Source organism: Babylonia areolata, chromosome 4 (assembly GCF_041734735.1).
Source record: "Babylonia areolata isolate BAREFJ2019XMU chromosome 4, ASM4173473v1, whole genome shotgun sequence".
Lineage (NCBI taxonomy): Eukaryota > Metazoa > Mollusca > Gastropoda > Neogastropoda > Buccinidae > Babylonia > Babylonia areolata.
This window is the reverse complement of record NC_134879.1, coordinates 20,595,240-20,616,235: the sequence shown is the minus strand read 5'-3', so window position 1 is coordinate 20,616,235 and position 20,996 is coordinate 20,595,240. Positions and strand designations below refer to the sequence as shown.

General features: G+C 43.0%; 1 protein-coding gene across 4 annotated transcripts in view; it reads right to left on the bottom strand.

The window, feature by feature from the left end:
- The window catches only part of LOC143280940 (TNF receptor-associated factor 3-like), a 61,359-nt gene that overhangs the window by 34,104 nt on the left and 6,259 nt on the right, over positions 1-20,996 (bottom strand). Inside the window, exon 2 of one of the 4 annotated variants that reach the window (XM_076585748.1) lies at positions 9,354-9,515. The exons of 1 other annotated variant lie outside the window; for it this stretch is intronic. The gene's annotated coding sequence lies outside the window, so the exon portion shown is untranslated. Of the gene's footprint in view, positions 1-65; positions 233-9,078; positions 9,254-9,353; positions 9,516-20,996 lie in introns of those variants that run through there. 2 more of the 4 variants (XM_076585751.1, XM_076585747.1) reach the window with 2 other exon arrangements.

Sequence of the window (20,996 nt, the reverse complement as noted above, 5' to 3'; positions counted from 1 at the left end):
TGCATATGTCAGGAAAAACACGGAAAACAAAAACAGATGAGGTCGTCAGTACTAATAGTCGTTACCTCTGCTCTCAGTCTCCAAGGCGATGACCAAGAAAGGCTGCCCCTGCTACCAAACGTCCGCAAGACCGTTCCTGGTGGCGTCACTTATTAAGACATGTCAGCCAGGACCAGTTCGGTTTCGGTTTCTCAGTCGTGATCCGCGGCCACTCCCCGTGATCCGGCGGACGTTAGTGCACACTAAAACTGACTCCGTAGTTTCGGTTTTCCCGTGCTGCCTTTAGATACTATAAATAGCTCGAATTCGGTAGGCAGTGGTCACTACTGTTCAGCACATTAGCCCATTAACAACCACATCCCCAACTCGCCTTGGAACAAGACAAGGGGACAGTGACAGTGTGATCAACATCGCTCTAACATCTCCAAAATTCAGAGCAGAAATGAACTGCAGAGACGCTTTCACACCAAGGCAGTGACCACCTCCCGGTAGTTTTCAGTCTACAGAAACTGTTAGATAAACCCTGTATGAAACCGCGTGATCCATTTCAGTATGAAACCAAAGAGACAACCGTCATCGAAAAATTAAGACGCAGAAGAAACAAAAGAACGGTACCGAACAGGATCCAAGCTATTCAGCCCCCATGATGGAATAGGATGCGTGTTTGTGTTTCACTTTCATTAACAGTTTCAACAATGGTTATGCATGTTGATAATATTTCAGATGATGTTGGTGAGGTCATTTTCTTCCACAACGCTGAGTCAACATCTCTGTTGGCAGTGGCACCCTCTACAACTGCATGCCAGAATGAAGAAGCCACAGGTGATTACAACTCCATCATTTATGAGATGATATGCAGTTTATATCTGAGTACAGTGGAGGTATCATTATGACATAATCCTGAAACTGTTATTTGTGATGAGTTTCAACAAAGTGGCATCACTGTAATGAGATAAATCCATGTTTCAACATATATATACATACACTCTGCCACAAATGCTAAAAAAAAAAATCATGACTATGCATAATATATGCTTGACTTATGCAGTGACCCAATTTGTGCATAATATATGCTTGACTTATGCAGTGACCCAATGTGCGTTTATTATCCTTTGGCATGCATTTCTTCACATTAACACAAACAAGTAAACTTGAAACACAAGAGTTAAAAAATTCAGCAATTTATTCAGTCCTCATAAACATAAGTGCAGAAATATGTGGTGGTATACAATGTTGTTTTATTGAAAAACAAATACACATATAATTCTTTAAACAGGATATTGGTTTTCATCACTATTCCTACCAGTAAACATACACACACAGTAGCACAATCAAACTAGGGTGATTTGAAATCAGTTACCTTATTTTGTAACATGAAGTGGGGGCATCATAACAACATTCAAGCAGTATTCATTGACAAGAGCAAAGAAGTTCTTGGTATTGAGGATGGGATGTGTGTGTTTCACTTTCATTAACACTTTCAACAATGATTAAGAAAGATGTTTTCCCCAATATGTCATTGTAAAGAAATAAAATCATTATTAGTGTCATTTGTATCATTGATATTACTTGTTTGATTGTGTAAATTATATAGATCACTCAATTTTTTGTTTGTTTTGTTTTAAATGGTCCTATTGTTTTACAATGCAAGTAGATCAATCAATACTACAGGCCAAAAACATAATAATATACCATTTTAGACCTCCTTTTAATATTTTCTCTCTGCATGATAATCATGCAACGGCTGGCTCCCCTCAGCCCCCCCCCCCCCCCCCTCTCTCTCTCTTCTCTCTCCTTTAAATTCAGAATGTGCTTTGTGCACAGTTCTACTTCTACACTTTGTCATGGGGCTAATTATTATCAGCTTGTTTAATTCATATATTTATATGATGAACCACTTTGACAGTAGTACAAGTAGGTAGTTCTAGAAGAAAGCTGTATGGATAGCTTAAAGTGCCTGGTGCATATAACCATCACATGAAATGCAAGTACAACATATATTACTTACAACTGACATTTTGTGTAAAAAAATGTACATGAGTACTCAACAAATTTTCTCAGTATCATCTATACATTGGTCATATTTCTAAAGTTACTTTATAATCAAGGAATTTTTCTTTTTCAGGGGATGTCGGCGAGACTTTTGTCAATGGAGCAACACATCAGTTGGCAGTGGCAACTTCTACAGCAGCCTGCCAGAATGACAAATCCGCAGGTGATTGAAACTTCTGCTGAACATTTCATTTTCATTGCAATTTCTTCTGATGTTGGCCCAACATTTTAATTTTATGAGTCTTGTAAAAACCACCTTAATTTTTTTCTTTAATCACTTGTTGGTTATCATCATCATTTTTATGGATGGGCAGGGCTCGTACCACTATCACCCACCTACCCTACAATCCTTAACTCTGTACACAACAAAACCGCATATGTGCAAATTAAAAAAAAAAGGGCAAAGATACAAGTGTATGCACACAATCAGGCTCAAATTTGAAGTATCAAGTATTATTAACAATACAACTATGAAATAATTGTGACATTGCAATAACCAAAGACACAAACAAATAAAACAAAAAACTTGTGCCAGATGCTTAATACTTTTCTTTCATTACCGCCAACATTCAAAGGAACAGACTATGAGAAAAATGTTAATTTATCTTCAGCTTTACTGAGCCCTTTCTAAATCTCAAATGTCCTGGTTCAGTCAAGGATACAAAGATTTCTCATTTCACCACTTTTGGGGCATGGAGGATACAATTATAGAAAACAAAATTGAAACACACATCATCATTACGAACAGCAAAAATAGAAACTAAATAAACATTAACAAAGCAGTGTGCAAACACTACAATACTTCATACAACTTTGTTGAATTTTATAAATTTACTGCGATATTCTCACAAATGTACAACTGACGACTTTCTTTTCCAGGAAAAAGTGATGCAGTGCATCGGCTTCCAGCAACTGACACTTCTACATGTACTGGGGTCACTGGCAGCCTTGAAGAACCTTCATTCTGCACACTCCCCTTCTCAGGTGCATTTCTTGAAGTAACATGTTGTGTAACATTAGCAATAATTATTTGATGCCAATAGCCAGATAAAAAAAACAACCCTGCAGGTGACTGTCGTTTTTTTTAGCCTGGTTGACTTAAGGATATATTGGTAAAGGAAGCGTAGAGTATAACGAAGTCAAATAGTGTCATTCAAGCTTTGGACTTCCATAGCATGTACATATCCTATTTCTCATCATTTTATATCAGCAGTGAAAGAGATAGTAGCTAAATCTGTGCCGCTTTACATGCTCTGTTGAGATTGTAAGCTCAGGTTTGATATTTCCTCAGGCAAAAAAAAAAAAAAATTGAAAGAAAAATTGGTGTGGCTACGGTAACCCAACCTACCCTAATTTTTAAGGCTAACCCTAACCTTTCATATGAAAACACACACACACACACACACACACAAAATGAAATAAGATGAAATCGGAACCGGAAAGGTTGTGACAGGCGTTAGTGCAGTGAAACATGCAACACACTGGGTGGTGTTGAAAATCAGCACTGGGCGATTCTGCTAGAGCCCACATCCTCCGGGTCCCCCTTTTTTCTGACCAACCTCCCCCCCCCTCCCTCCATCATGTCTCACTTTGTCCTGAAAAAAGAAAGTTGTTTCCAACAAACCTACCCTATGGTTCTTTTGTTATTTTTCTCCATGTTACCATGACCACTGATTTTGTTAGTTTTTTTTTTGTTTTTTTCGTTAACCGTAACCCTAACATTTCTTCAGTGGGTTGCCTCCTAAGGGCTTGAAATCGAATCTGCCTGTGGACTGTGACATGTGGTATTGTGCGATGCATTCCATGGATGTGTGAGTTGAAAGGTCACGATGAGCGTTGAGGGAGTCAACACTAAACCAGCAAAAATAAAGGTAAAGTCGGTCCATATTGTATTTTTTCTGCTTTTTTTTTAAATTTGAAAGATGCAGGTGTTACGTGTATGGTCCTTTTCATTTGTCTCACAGGTGCTGTTCCTGCTGATGGTACCTCGTACATCGTCGTTGACACGGTGAACGTTGAGATGCCTCCAGTTGTTGCAGAGAGTGTGCAGTGCCCAGACAGGCCTGTGATGCCTCTGCCATCATCTCCGCTGCACTGCTCATCCGCCACCAAGAAACGCCGGGCTGAAAGCAAGCGAATGGAAGTGAACAAAAGGAGAAAACTAAATGATTCAGCAGAAAGATCTGCTATCATAGAATATTATCAAATGCAGATTGAAAAAGAAAAGGGGGTAGAAGAAAGGGAAATACGAAAAGAAGAAAGAGAAGCAGAGAGACAAAGACAAAGAGAAGAATGGGAAGTGGAGAGGGAAAGACAAAGGGAAGAATGGGAAGTGGAGAGGGAAAGACAAAGGGAAGAAAGAGCAAATGACAGACATCATCAGCTGATGGAAATGGGTGCTAGAATTCTTGCTGCTTGCACTGAAATACTAAAACAGAATGTTCTGAAGTGAGGGAAATAAGAAAAGAAAATAGCCAGGAAATGTAAGGATCATAAATAGGCAATTAAATTGGTTTTCAGAAATTAGCTGTGACAATATATCACAAAATGCCAGTTGTGCTTTGAAACTTCAACATCTTTTTGTGCAAAAGTTTTTTTAACATGTTTGAATTATTGCTAGCTAGTTCTGTTCTAAAGGGAACTAAACATGAAAACAGTATTTATTTCTTTTCATAATAATTTTCATACTCAAATCTAATTTTGCTACTCAACTTAGTTGAGATCAAACCGATTCTTTAGCTTTGGAATAGTTTTCATTGTTTGTGTGAGTGGGGGAGACATGTGAATGTGTATACATACTATTGGAGAAACAGGAAAACAATCCTAGAAACTCAAATTTTCACGCGTCTCTGATTTTTCAACTATGACAACTGACTGACGCCTTGTTCACACAGATTGCAATTGCTTCCCACGCTTGGTTTTTTTTTGTTGTTTTTGATTTTTGTTTTGTTTAAAATTTTTTGTTTTTTGTTTGTTTTTTGTTTCTTTACTTAGTGTCCGGAGAAAGTGATCCAAGAATCATGTGTTTGTTTTGTGGATTTTCTCTAGGAGTTCCTTGTATTTCATGAATGACAATGTATGCCTTTCCTGGCATTTGTGATTTTCAAACCTAGTCAACTTCATGTCCGATTACATGTGCAATTGTGGGTAGTGTAGTGTGTGTTTGATAAAGAGAGCTAGTTTGTTATGACCTGAAAAAAATAACCTGATCAGCTGTTGTGCTTGTGGTTTTGAATTTTCACAGGTCAATTTATTTTATTACCTTTGTGGGGAATTTCTCCTAAACAGTATTATCAATGGGCAATAAATTTGAAACATTCAATGTATGATTGCTTCAAGATGGTGGATTGATTATCATGTGCATGGTGTCAGTTCTCTACCTTTCCTAATTCTTTTCTTCTCTAAAATACATGCAATTTTCAAACTTTTCTTCATTTTCCGAACTTCACCTACTTTTCTTTCGTGATCCCAGTTATCTTCATTTAAGATAAAATAAATATCAACGTGAGCTTTGTCCGTTTTCATGTCAGTGAGCAAATACAACACATAACTAGACGTCCATTTTGTTGCTAAAACTGGAGTAAGAACTGGATACAAAGAAAAAAAACTAACCTCAGTGACGAAAGCCACCATTGATGATTCTGTCCCTCTCCGCTTTTCCTGCAGCAAGACGTACACGTTCATTGGCCTGGAGATTTCGTTGTGGCTCTGGCACTGGCGGATCATCATTATCATCTTCATCATCATCATCGCTGTCAGGGTCTGGCAGGTTCAGGGACCTTGCTCGATTGTGTAACATGAGGCACACAATGATGATGTCACAGGCTTTCTCAGGGGCCACACGCAGCTTTCGCAGGCAATGCCATCGCTTCTTGGCGATGCCAATTGTGCGTTCAACGGTGGATCTTGTGGAACTGTGTCTGTCGTTGTAGTCTTGTTGCTGTTGGTTTCTGGGGTTGAGCACTGGAGTAAGCAGCCAATTGCGTAGCATATAACCACTGTCACCCAGGATGTATCCTCTGACTGGTCTAGCTGCTCCTTCAAAGGCAACAAAAAGGCCCGATTCCCGGAGCACTCTGGCATCGTGCACACTGCCAGGCCACCTTGCAGATATGGCAGTGAACATGAGGTCTGCATTGGAAACTACCTGTGGACATATGGAACCCAGATTCTATAAACGGAAATAGCAAGCCATATAAATGTACTCTCATGTATTCACGTTGTAACAAAAGAGAAAAAACCAATGACATTGTAACGCTTGAATCAACACTAATCACACATAACATGTAAATATTACTGTCACAACTTAACAGCTGCTGGTAGAGCAGTAGCTGCACGATGTAATACTTCCAAGTTTTTTACTCATGAATTATTTTTAAAAAATGATAAGGTTCAACATCACCATCTATTATTAAGTAGCCATTTAATTTATATTGACAGAAATTAAATCATCTTCAATTCACATCGTATCAATTTTGTCCAAATTTCCCACCCCATTCATATCCAATTTTTTTTCTTTAAGCAATTTTTTTATTCACCCTCTCAAATACATCACTTGTAAAATATGTATTCATTCATGAGCACAATAACACATGTACATAATGCAGAAAGTGAATAAATCTTTGCCAGGAGGGTGTCGTTTTTTTTTAATGAAAAAAAACCCCAAATACTATTCTTGCAAAAAGAATAATTCTATGAAGAAAAGAAAAACAACAGGAAATAAATTGAGACAAAAATAGACCAAAAATAGGGGAATGTGTACATATAGTATGACATATTATTGACTAACCGCTTATGTATCTGCATAAATTACACACACACACAGAGGAAATAAATTGAGACAAAAATAGACCAAAAATAGGGGAATGTGTACATATAGTATGACATATTATTGATTAACCGCTTACGTATCTGCATAAATTACACACACACACACACACACACACACGCACGCCTCGGTCACACACAAAGGTTTCACTCACACTCGCAGGCAGTGTACCATGCAGCATACACAACATACTCATGTCACACACACACACACACACACACACACACACACACACACATACACACACATGCAATGTACCATGCAAGATACACAGCACAACACACACACACGCACACACATGAGAGATAGATAGACAGATATAGATATATATACACACAACTACACACATCCAATGCACCAAGCACCACGTACAACACACACACACACACATACACTAATACACACACACACACACACACACACACACACACACACACCACAGGCTGACGGGACAGGTAATAAAAACTTTGTTTTTTAAATGAATCACTTACCATCACATTGATGGAATGAGTATTCCTCCTGTTCACATACTCGTGTTCATTGATCACAGGAGCTTGGATCTCCACGTGTGTCCCATCCACACACCCCACAACATGGGGAAATCCTGCGATTTCGCGGAATTTGCTTTTCTGTGTCTCTGCCTCCTCTTGATTTGGGAAGTGAACCCAGTGTGCAACATGTCTGAGAAGAGCATTTGTCACTGCAGAAATGGTGCGAGAGGCTGTCGGTTGGCTGACATTAAACAGTTCAGCACACACGTCTTGAAAGCTGCCACTGGCGTAAAAACGTAGTGTCAAACACACTTGTAGAGAAGGAGGCAGACATCCCAGTCGATTGGGATGATGAAGGTCGTTTTCGACATCGTCCACAATTTGTAAAATGTCTGCTCGCCGAAAACGATATTTTGAATAAATTTCCACGTCATTAAATTTATCCAGAGGGTTAATTCTATCTCTGAACACTCTGTTCCTCCGCAAAGCACGCCTATTTCTCCTCTCAAGCAACAACAACAAACCCGGGTCCGCCATTTTTAACCACGACAGGGCAAAGTTGCCCACGGGGGGGAGGAGCGGTAAATCTGCCCACGGTTAGGGAGGAGTGGCGGGTGGTAATTTTCATCATGAATCCCAGGGTAGCGCTACCCATGGGCAGTTTACAACTTTGCCCTCGGCTGGGCGATTTGCCCATGGGTAGACCGGGCCATGAATACATCAGTAAGATGAAGCTGGCACCATGTCACACCTGCCCTTGTGGTCTCGAAGAACACTGCAGATGTGTCCCCTCCTGAGGGGGCGGGGGGTAGGGTCAGAGACATTGTGTGGCCGACACCAACCATAGACATTCACGTGATATAAACATATCTCAGTGACACCATCACTGCTGCACACAAAGCTTCTTGGCTCCATAGCGGACTTCGACTCAAACCGGGCTGAACTGACACTGAAGAGGCGAGCAAGAATTATGATTCATCGGATTTTCCCGATTGCTCAGGGATTGGCCCGAGGGGCAATCTCATTAACATGATTGTATATTCTTCCTATTTTCTTCAACGAACATAATTTTTTTTTTTAAATTGAAAAAAAGAAAGAAAAAATCTGCTTCTATCACTGACTGAGTTAATGAGGAAGGAACCATCCAGCTAGGTTCTCCCCTTCCTGTCTAGAGTAACGGACTCACAAACCAGTGACCAAACCACAAAGTCGTAGGAACAACGAACAGGCAAATAAGCCTCAATCATTGATCAAGTCAAGTCAAGTCAAGTCAAGTATACGCATGACAACCTCTGTGATCGTGACGAAGATCCGGTCATGGGATTTCTTCGTTAGCAGTTCGAGTAACTTGACTGAAGTTATACCGGCCTTGCTGTTATGCCTATTAAAGTTTGGTGTTATAGTTTCTTTAGTGTATCGTGCCTTTTACACAATGACTGAACACACTGACACACAGAACCAGAGAGAGGGAGAGAGAAGATTATGAGTGAAATAACCTGTCGGAAGCGCAATCAGTGGAATGAACCACTGGACTCTTTACAACATAACAGGTGCGTTTGCTCACGCACTTAGTCTCACGAACTGACTGGGTACACGTATAGCCTACACCGCCAGACCGTGACGAAACCGACCCAAGCCACTTAAAAAAAAAAAAAAAAAATGTTGACGTAACAATAATAATTAGAATATAGTATTCCGGTAACTGACCATTGCCCTTTGACGAGTGAAATAAGGATTCCAACATGAAAACGCCACGTGTCGTTGCAGGTTGTGAGCGCCATGTTTGCCGGTTCCCAGTAGTGTGTCGAACGGCGACCTTGTCATGTTGGCCCGGCCAGCGTATATTTCAAGCAAATTAGCCACATTCTTCACACAATTCACCAACCATACGACAGGCTAAATCAACTGATAGAGGAAACACGAATAAGACGTGAAAAACGTCGAGAAAACGAGAAAATGATGGGAAAGAGTGAAGGACATACCTCACGTCGGTTCCGGAAGCGGCCAAGCGGATTTTCCCCATAGAGTTTCAGTTTCAGTAGCTCAAGGAGGCGTCACTGCGTTCGGACAAATCCATATACGCTACACCACATCTGCCAAGCAGATGCCTGACCAGCAGCGTAACCCAACGCGCTTAGTCAGGCCTTGAGAAAAAAAAAAGAAAAAAAAAGGGTGAATAAATGATAGATAAGCTTACACAAATAAATAATAAATAATAACTATAATGTGAAAAAAAAGGTGAATAAATGATAGATAAGCTTACACAAATAAATTAAAAAAAGTTATAAAGTTCACCAATCATACCATTCCTTTGTAAACGTACCCAAAGAAGATTTCGGGTAACAGAGTCAAATAACGGTTTTTTGTTGTTGTTTTTTTTTCGGGGGTGGGTGGGGTGGGGTGGGTTTGTTTTTTTTGTTTTTTTTCCAAAATGAATGAAAACACATAACTTTCTGTTAACCCTTTTACTGCCAGTCAAATTAGAGTGCAAAATTCCTTTGAGCTATAAAGACAAAAAAATATTGTGTCTTAAGATTGGCTGGGGATTCCCCCTGTGATGTGTAGAAAACATGGCCTATCCTACAGAGCAGGTAGGTTCATGGATAACAGACCCATGGTCTGGTAACCCTTCAGTGACATGGGTCCTCTACCTAGTTGCTGCATAAATACGAGTTTGGCAGTGAAAGGGTTAAAGGAAAGCTGTTTGTGAACAAATGCAAGAAACGTAAACATGTCCTCTACCGTAGAATATCCTCTGGGTTTTCTTTTGTTGTTGTTGTTGTTGTTTTCTCAAACCAATTTGATTATCACACATGCGATATCGCCTTCGTGATCCCATTCTTGTAATCTTTTATTGATAATTATTCCATACTATTTACAAGTTACATCACTCAGTGAAATTTCTCTTTGATTATTCGGATTATTTACATTACCTTTCTTGACAATGGACTAAATGATTGATTCGATCCAGTTATTTGTGTTCACACCATTGTCAAACAGTTTATCAAACAATTCAAGAAAGATATGGACGACAAGAGAGAGAGAGAGAGAGAGAGAGAGAGAGAGAGAGAGAGAGAGAGTGTCTTCGTTTGCGTGTTCTTCATTTCCAAGACGCCGTCTTCATATCTTCCTTTTCAAGATTTCATATTCATATTCTTCATTCCATAGATAGAGGATGAAATGAAATGAAATGAAATTATGGTGCTTAGAGCCTCGCCGACCACTAAGGCCATCTCAAGGCTATCGCCGCGTCAATTACTACTACAAGGCTAAAAAAAACAACCAATTAAAACGAGTCACCACTTCAAACTTTCCACTCCAAAGTTTAAAAAAAAAAAAACTTCCATAGTTTAAAACCTTCAAATCTGGTTAAAAAGGTTCACTTCTTTTAAGAAGTCCATCAGCGCCCACGGAGGGACATCACGAAACAAAGTCTTCAAAGAAACCGCCGTGTAATGTCTGCGTCTAACGTCATGCAGATCCCAACAGTCAAGGAGCACGTGTTTCACGGTGAGAGGCTCGTCACAGGGAACGCATCGAGGGGCCTCCTCCCCCTTCAACAAGTAAGAATGAGTAAAAAAAAGTGTGCCCCGTACGCAGTCTGCACAGCACAGATTCCTCCTTTCTGTTCTTCACCCCCGAAGGGAGGGTCTCCCCCAGGTCCGGACGGATCTGGAAGAGCTTGTTGTCTATCTGGGTGTTCCATTTCTCTTGCCAAAGATCTTTAACGTAAGAATTGACCTTCCGCTTCATGTCTGTATAGGGTACCAAGGATCTGGACAATTCTTTCTTTACAGCGTTCCTGGCCAGCAGGTCCGCCCTTTCGTTACCACGAATGCCAACATGTCCGGGAACCCAGGCCAACACAACCTCGTATCCTTTCTTCGTTGCGAGAGTAAAAGTTTCATAAAATTCCAGCAGTTTGGGATGAGTGATATTCCTGCAGGCGATCGCCTCCAGGGCTGATAAGGAGTCGGAAAAGATCATGAATCTCTTCTGTTTGGAAGAGAGAACCATTTTTAACCCCAGGACCAGTGCGGTCAGTTCCGCGGTGTATACCGAGCTGTCAGACAGGATGTGTTCCGTTGAGGGCCGGTCAGGAAAGGCGGGACAGAACGCAGATGCGGCGACTCCGTCCTCTGACTTGGAACCGTCAGTGAAGATGCCTTGAAAGGTGGGGAATTTGTGGCACAGTTCCGAAAAGTAGGTTCTGTAGGCCAGAGAACTGGTGGTGTCCTTACGGTACGAGGCCAGATCAAAACGGACCTCAGGTGTTGTAAAGGTCCACGGGGGGCTGTCAGGGAACTTAGAGAAATCTGAGATGCCACCGACATCCAGATCGGCATTTTCCAAGTGCGGCTGAATGCGGAGTCCGAGAGGAGGTATGCAGTTTGGGTTGTCTGTAAATTTCTTATCGAAAGGGTTGTTGAATACAGCATCGTAAGCAGGGTTTGTAGGTTCCGAAAACAATTTCAAATAATAGTTCAGGGTCAGCTTCAGTCTGCGGTTGGAAAGAGGCGGTTCCCCCGCCTCTGCATACAGGCTGTGCACAGGGGTGGTGCGGAAAGCACCCAAGCTGAGACGGAGCCCTTGGTGGTGTACAGGGTCCAACAGTTTCAGGTAGGACGGTCTGGCCGAGCCGTATACAACACTTCCATAATCCAGTTTGGACCGGACCAGGGCTCTGTAGAGGTGCAAGAGAGTCCTCTTATCAGCACCCCAGTTCGTGTGTGCCACAACTCGGATGATGTTCAGGGCTTTTAGGCAAGATATTTTCAGCTGTTTAATGTGGCTGAGAAAATTCAGCTTCTGATCGAAGACGACCCCTAGAAATCTGGCTTCCTTGACCGCCGGGATGGTGGATGTTCCCAGACGGATTTCAGGGTTCTGATAGAATTGGCGAAAATTATGAAAATGGATGCATTCAGTTTTGGAGGACGAAAATGTGAAGCCATTCTCCTCTGCCCAACACTGGATTTTGTTGACGCAGAGCTGAAGCCGTCGCTGGATGCTGGCGTACGTGCTGCCGGTTGCATATAAGGCAAAATCATCCACGAACAGCGAGCTGTCCGATCCTTTCTGAACGGATTGAACGATGTCATTAATTTTGATGCTGAACAGAGCCGGCGACAGGATGCTCCCCTGCGGGACACCCAGCTCCTGCTCGTGAATGTCGGACAGGGTGGTGCCGACTCTCACCTGGAATTGTCTGTCTTGTAAAAAAAATTGTGGATAAACTGAGGCAGGTGTCCTCGGAAGCCGAGCTTGTGCAAGTCGGAAAGAATACCAAATTTCCACGTGGTATCGTAAGCTTTCTCCAGGTCAAAAAATATGGCCACCACATGTTTGTTGACGAAAGCATTTCTTATCGTGGTTTCCAGACGAACCAGATGGTCAACGGTAGAGCGATGCTTGCGGAAACCGCACTGTTCTTTCGCCAGAAGGCCGTCGGTCTCTAGTTTCCACATCAGTCTACCGTTGACCATCTTCTCCATCAGTTTGCAGACGCAGCTGGTCAGTGCAATTGGGCGGTAGTTGGAGGGGTTCGAGGGGTCTTTTCCCGGTTTCGGCAGCGGGATTATGAGGGCTTTCCGCCAGGAGGGTGGAAAGAAGCCTGTGACCCAGATGTGGTTATAAACTTTAAGCAGGGTGTCCAGACAGGTTTGGGGAAGGTGCTTTAGGAGTTTATAATGGACCTCATCCATTCCTGGACAGGAATCCGTACAGGTCTGAAGGGCAGATTTAAGTTCGTTCATTGTGAAAGGAAGGTTGTAATTCTCTGTGTTGTCGGAAAAGAAGTTACATGGTGTTTTTTCTGACAGGTTTTTGGTTTTAAGAAAGCGAGCAGATTTGTTAGCAGATCTCGAGTTCTGTTCTATTGTGGAGGCAAGCAAATTGGCAACTGCTTTCTTCTCTGTGACCAGAGCGTCTGAAAGTTTAAGATGGTGGAAGGTCGGGCATGCGTTTTTGCCCTTAATTCTTTTTAAAACCCTCCACACTTTCTTCTTGGGTGTGTTGGAGGTTAAGGAAGAGCAGAAATCTCTCCATGACTTCCTCTGGCTCTTTTTAAAAACATACCTGGCTTTCGCCCTCAGCTGTTGATGGGTTCGAACGCTATCGGACTCCGGTCTCCGAAAGACGCGTCGCTGCGCTCTCTTCCGAGACTTGCGGGCCTCCCGACATTCCGCGTTGAACCAGGGCGTTCTAGGGACCTGAGGCTTGGAGGTAGACGATGGGACTGCTGCTTTGGCGCAATCTAAAACGATCCGAGTCAGAGCGTCAGCAGGGTCCTTGCTTTTCAATACTGTTTCTTCCTGCAGCTCTGCTCTTATCTTGGTGGTAAAAAAAACTCCAGTCTGCTTTGTCGTAGTACAGGCGGTCAGGCAGAGAGTCATCTTCTCCATCTGTGGGGCGGAGGACGACAGGAAAGTGGTCACTCCCGTGCAGATCGTCGTGCACTTTCCACTCGTAGTCCAGGACCAACGATGGATCGCAGACCGACAGATCTAAACACGAGAGCTTTCCAGAGGACAGATGCAGGTAAGTGGGAGACTTGTCGTTAAGACAGCACAAGTCCATGTCAGAGAGAAGGTTTTCTAAGAGAAGACCTCGGGCTGATGTCATCTCACTTCCCCAGAGCGGGGAGTGTCCGTTGAAGTCGCCCAACAGTAAAAACTGACGTGGGAGCTGGTCGACCAGGTTCATGAGGTCCTGCCTCAGAACACGGACGGAAGGGGGAAGGTAGAGAGAGCAGACAGTGATGGTTTTCTCGAGCGTGACTCTGACTGCCACCGCCTGTAAAGGGGTGCTTAAAAGAACTGTACTGTATAAAAGGGACTTTCGAATAAAAAGAGCGACACCTCCCGTCAACCCCTCTTGCTTCGGTTGAGCGGGTTTAAAAACGGAGTTAAAACCAGAGAGAGATAAAACCTTGCCATCTCTTTGCAGAGTCTCCTGCAGTGCCAGCACTGAAGGTTTCAAAGCACGACAAAGCAGCTGGAGTTCCTGGAAGTTGGCATAGAATCCCCGGATATTCCAGTGGATCACTGCCATTAAAAAGGTTTTTAAAAAAAAATAAAGCAGCAGCCTATTCCATCGCTACCCCCTGCTCCTCCACTTGCGGTGGCTCAAGGTCCGCCAGGATGGAGTATTTGTTTTTTGACATAAATTTTTCGGATTCCGACCGGGTCGGAATATCCACCACCTCGGCCCCTCCCGATCCCGCCGTGGCCGCAACCCTCCCCTCCTTGAGTTTTGGAGGTACAGGGGGCTTCCGGCCACTTCCGCCAGCCCGAGGGCCAGGCAGACGAGAGGCGGGGCGAGGGGGGCCGGGGGGTGGGGTGGGGCGGGAGGCGGACAACGTGCCTCCGCCCGAGGCTTTTCTCTCCCGCCCAGCAGCCCCTGAGGACTGCCGCGCAGGATGGGAAGGGGTGGACACAGCGCCTCCACCCAAGGCCAACGGTTCCGACGAGGCGGTTAAGTCGTCCGTCTGCGTTCCTGTGGACGTCGTCTGGACCGCGACGTCCACCGTCCTGGATCTGACGACAGAGGCATACGACGCCTTAGGCGACGCGGCCTCCACCTGTTTCCTTGCCTCAAAGAAGGAAATTTTCTGTTCTGTCTTGACTTTCTGGATTTGTTTTTCTTTCTTCCAGGCGGGGCAGTCCTTCGATGAGGACGGGTGGCCACCTCCGCAGTTCGCACACAGGGCTGCACTGACGCAATCGCCCTGGTGTGCCGCCTTCGAACAGGTGCCACACGCCTCTTCTTCCTTACATCGGTCTCTCACGTGTCCGAATTTCTGACACTTAAAGCATCTCAGAGGGGACGCTACCGTACAGGCTGACATTAACTAGCAGGTATCCGACCCGAATGTCCTTGGGGACATCCGGGCAGCAGAAGGTGAGGAAGAAAGTGTTGGTCGGGACTCTGTCCGACCCCTTCCTCACCGTCACCCTGTACACATCGGTCACTCCCTGAGAGGACAGCTCGCTCTTGATCTCGGCCTCAGACACACCTTTCAACTCCGGGCATCTGATGACTCCCTTTGAGCAGTTGAGACCTTTGTGAGGGGAAATCTTCACCGCCCTATCCACGAAAGTGGTCGCCTTGAGAAGGAGCTGTGTCTGTCTTTTGGATTCTGTCTGCACTAAAAACGCTCCGCTCCTCAGCCTCTTGATAGATCTGAGCGATCCTGCCAGACACTGAAAGCCCTTCTGGACAGCGAAGGGGCTGAGAGCCGACAAGGGCTTGTCATCAGCGCCCTCCATCACTAGCCACGATGGCCAAAAACCAGAGGTCTCAACGACCTCCGACTCAGAGTCTGAGTCGTCCGTTCCCTGTCGTCGTCTTTTTCCGAGTTTGGGGGTGTGTGTTTGTTTAGGATTCATGTTGAAAGAAAAATGTGAATTCATCCCTCCCTTACCCACCCACCATGGGGTCCAACTTAGGGGCCAGGGTCAAGGGAACACCAGCTTGACCCCTTCCAGGTTTCGGGAGGGATATACAACCAGCAGCCCAGCTCCAACGTGCTCCCCCCCGATCATGCCCAGCTCCCGGGGACAGAGCCGAGCACTACGGGGGTTACCTTCGTCAGCCACTAAACTGCCAGTCTTGACCCAGTCCCACGAAGGGGTAGCCGATTGACACACACGGGCCAATGTGTGCCGCCTGTCTTAGGAGAGGTCCGAGCCAAAGGGATGTGTTGAGAGCAGCGTGCTCTCTCAATCCCCAGGATCTCATTCCCCTCCATCACAGGTCGCGCCGCACGGCAAACACGGCGGGCCTAAAGAAGGCCGCAGAGAAAAAAAGAATGTGGAAAAGAAGGCTTGATGGGGAGCTGAGGACAGAAAAGAGGCGGTAAAAAGAAGAACAAAGAATAGCGAAAGGGACAGTGGGTCACGTTTAGTTTGGGCCTCACTCACGACCTGTTCGGCATGGGAAGCCCTATCAGGGGCATCAGTACAAAACCACCACTTATTCAGCCCTAACAGCTACGATGGCTATGTAGGCTGTCAATTAAGACCTGGGACCAGAGCACCAAACCCCAAGAAGCACTGATGCCCCTGCCGACATAGCTCGCTCGATCTCTGGCCACTAAGCCTCCCGACCACGACAAGGTAGTGACCCTCCCGGGAGTGGGTCAGGAGAACACCAGCCTGACCCCCTCCAGGTTTCGGGAGGACTCAAGGCCTGACTAAGCGCGTTGGGTTATGCTGCTGGTCAGGCATCTGCTCAACAGATGTGGTGTAGCGTGTATGGATTTGTCCGAACGCAGTGACGCCTCCTTGAGAAAGTGAAACTGAAACTTTTTATCGAGGGAAAAGGAATAGGCACTTACCGGCCTGTTTTCATCCTACCCTCGTAAAGAAAACATATAAACTAATCTAGGAAATACAAGAAGACTGAAAAAAGGAAAAAAACCCACTTTGCATGGCAACAACAACAAGAACAATAAATGGCATAGAAAATACACAGTTCCCCACAAAATAACATTGCTTTTGCGTGAAGGAGAGAGGGAAGAAGGTAAGAGAGGAAGAGATACGAGGAAGGAAAGAGAGGAAAACTGTTGAGAGAGAGAGAGAGAGAGAGAGAGAGAGAGAGAGAGAGAGAGGAAAAGAGGAAGGGGGGAAAGGAGATAGACAAATAGACAAGGATATTGAGAATACATCATTTGTTTATCAGTCTCAGTAATTTCAAGGATTCGTAGAAATTAGCTCTGACATTAGATGTTTATGAAATAGTCTTTTGAAGACACCGAGACTGGAGTAAAGTGTAGATGAAATAGAATTCCATAAATATCCACCAGAGTATGTGAGACTTGTTTTATAAAGATCAATTCTTGGCCGAGGCAAGGTTATTTTATGTGTGTGACGGTGACTATTTACTGGAAAATTACTTATCAGAGAGGGTGGGGCATAACCTGATATTTTGAACATAAATATGGCTTTATTATATTTAAGTTTAATTTTCAATGGCAATTTTTCAAGTTCTATATAATCAGAAACATATAAAGAGGACGATTTTAGAATAACTAATTTAAGAGCACGCCTATGAAGACTTAGGAGTGGTTTTAGGATGTTATCACTTGCTGAATCCCAGACAGTTGAGGCATAGTTTATATAAGATTCAATGTAGGCGTGAAATTTTTTTTTTCGAGTATGTAAATTTAAAAAATGTTTTATTTTAGAAAGTTGATATACCTTTTTGGAAATAGTTTTACATAACATTGATATGTGATCAGACCAGGTCAAGTTGTTATCAATAATTACCCAAAGAACCTTGTGACTGTCAACTTCTTCAATGACTTTGCCATTTATAAAAAGGGAGGAGGAATTAGTTGCAAGAGTTTGACGCTTCTGTCTGGTTGTAATCAATATGTATTTGGTTTTTTGTGGATGCAAACTCATGTGGTTTAGTTCAGACCAATCAGTTAACTGATTAATACTTACCTGCAATGTTCTGGAAACTTCAGAGAGTTTAGAATTGTCAACGTGTAAAGTCGTATCATCAGCAAACAGTTCACAAAATGCAGTGATAAAGGTAAATCATTTATATAAATGGAAAGCAATATTGGTCCCAACACAGAACCCTGAGGAACACCATATTCAGTTGGTAATAGAGAAGATTCTTTTCCATTAATTATCACCAGCTGTTTCCTATCAGATAAAAATGAGTGCAAGAGATCTAATGTATTGTTTGATAAGCCATAAATTCTAAGTTTTTTAAGAAGTGCATGATCAATCACAACAAAGGCTTTTGCGAAGTCTACAAATAGAACTCCAGTAAAGTTATTTATATTAGTCAGCCACTTGTCAACTAAGGATGTTAGTGCAGTGTGGCATGAATGATTAGGTCTGAAACCAGACTGACTTGGATGAAACAAAGGAATTAAAATGAATAAAAATGTGTTTTTTAAAGTGGGTTTCTAGGGGTTTTGACAAAGTAGACAAGATTGAAATTGGTCTATAATTTGAAGGCTGACTTGTACAGCGGGATGACTTGCCAGTTTAAATGCCTTGGGAAACTGATTTTTCGTTATACATAAATTGTAAATGTACGTAAGGGTTTCAGAAACAACTGGTGCAGAAAGTTTCAAAATTTTACTATCAGTTCCATCCAAGCCTCTGGTTCCAGTTTGTTTTAAGTGTGATAATGCATTGCAAACTTCATGAACACCCATTAAGGGAATTTTTGAGTCAGACGAAATATTTTTTGACGTACAGAATTCACTTAAACCTTCAAGAGTATTATTTAGATACCTATCAGATTTTACAGTTGAACTACCTATTTCACAAAAATGTCTATTAAGTTTATCAGGAGACATATCACTGACTGATGTACTTTTAGTATTGGCATTACGATTAGTGATCTGGTTTATCGCTTTCCAGCTTGATTTACTATCAGCTTTTGAAGAAACTAGTTCTTGAAAATATTTCTTTTTAGCCACACGCTTCAGGTATTTTACCAGATTCCTTTGTCTAGCATACTCTTTGGTTCCTGTTTTTAGTAATGCATCTCTTAAATCCATGGCATTGTTAAAAGATCTTGTGTAAGCCATGGTACTTTCGAATTAATACTAACACGTTTAGATTTTAATGGAGCATTTTTATCATATACATTAAAAAAAAAATGATACCAAACTTCCAAGCCTCATCAGTATCTGTGAACTGATAAACAGAAATATGCGAATTAATTAAATCAAACAAAAACTTATCAGGATCAAATTTTGAAAAGTCTCTATAATTAATGTGTGACAATTTCTAGGAACTTTGACACCTTTCTTTAACCAAGTTAAACAAATAGGAAAGTGGTCACTGCAACCATAAGCTGGTGAACATATCTCAACTATATTATGTATTGTTGATGCATAAATGTGATCAATAAGAGATTTGAAGATGGAGTAATTCTAGTTGGCTTATCTATCAATTGGGTAAGATGAAATGATTCCACAGTATGTGCCCATAATTTATGAGGTTTTAATAAATCAATATTGAAGTCGCCCAATAGTATTAATTCATCAGAAAAAGAAGTAACGTCCTCCATCAAAAGAGTAAAATTGTCCCTCCAATGAACATTCTGCTGGATTTCTATAAATAAAACCCAAATGAACTGGTTTACATCTTTTTAAGTTGACTTGTATCCATAAGAATTCAATACAATGAAGATCAGGGGGGTGCACTTGTTTAAAATTAATGCTCTGGTGGACATATATCAATAACCCTGTTTCCATAGTACGCGTAGGATCTCTACGGACAACATTATACCCTGTCATTTTTAGTTCAGAACCACATATATTGTGAGATAATCGAGATTCAGCTATCCCAAAAACATGAAAATACGCACCGGAATTATGTAAAATAAGCGATACATCTGTCAGTTTAACAACATGATTGATATTAAGAAATCCAATTCTAAGGCCATCATTGGAAGGCCACACATCAAGTGTGCTCGGCATTGTTTTCTACACTTCACGAGAAAATGCAAAGTTTTATTAAACATACAATGATCACAGTGTTAAATAAAGGCTGATTTACCAACAGATGGTTTCCGTTTTACTTTCAGTTTCTCAAAGAGACGTCACTGCCTTCGGACAAATCCATATACGCTATACCACATGTTAGGCAGAAGCCTGACAGCAGCATAACCCAGCGCGCTTGTCAGGCCTTGAGTGCATGCTTATATATTTGTGTACCTATCAGAGTGGATTTCTTTTTATATAATTCACTACCAGAGGGCATTTTGTTGCCATGGGTTCTCAGGTTTGCAGTGCGTTAAGTGCGTGCTGCACACGGGACCTCGGTTTATCGTCTCATCCGAAAGACGGCCAGTTTCAGTTTCCAGTCAAACTTGGGAGAAAGGGCGAGAGCAGGATTCGAACCCACCCCGACACTCTCACGGACTCAACTAAATGAATTGGCATGCGCTGAGCAACTCCGCCATGGCCGGTCCCAAGCCCGGATGAGAAAGGAGGAGGGTTGGGCGTGGGGCTAGCAACCCCACCCCGTAAAAACCAAAGCTTGCTACAGAAACGCCAACAACAGACCAAAAGATTACTGCCCTGGGAGAGGAAGGGTCCTCACCAAGAGGATGTATGACGCCGTGTGGTGAAAGCCGTGAGTCTACGGAAGCCACAAGGCCGACCCCCCTTTTATCGACCAGGACCATCAACGTCGGAACATGGAATGTGAGGACCATGTATGAGACGGGAAAAACAACACAAGTAGCAGCAGAGATGAAAAGCTACAACCTCACACTGCTTGGAATCAGTGAGACCCGTTGGCCACAGTCAGGACAAAGGAGACTGCTCACTGGAGAGATGTTGCTTTATTCTGGCCACGAAGAAGACAACGCTCCACACACAGAAGGCGTAGCGCTCATGTTGTCAAGACCTGCGCAGCGAGATGGGAAGCACACGGATCAAGAATCATCGCAGCGTCCTTCAGGACTAAGAAGAAGATCAAGATGAACATCATCCAGTGTTATGCGCCAACCAATGACGGCGATGAAGCCAAAAATCAATTCTACGACAGACTGCTGAACGTCATCGCCAAGTACCCAGAAAAAGATATAAACATCCTCATGGGTGACTTCAATGCCAAGATCGGACAAGACAACACGGGATG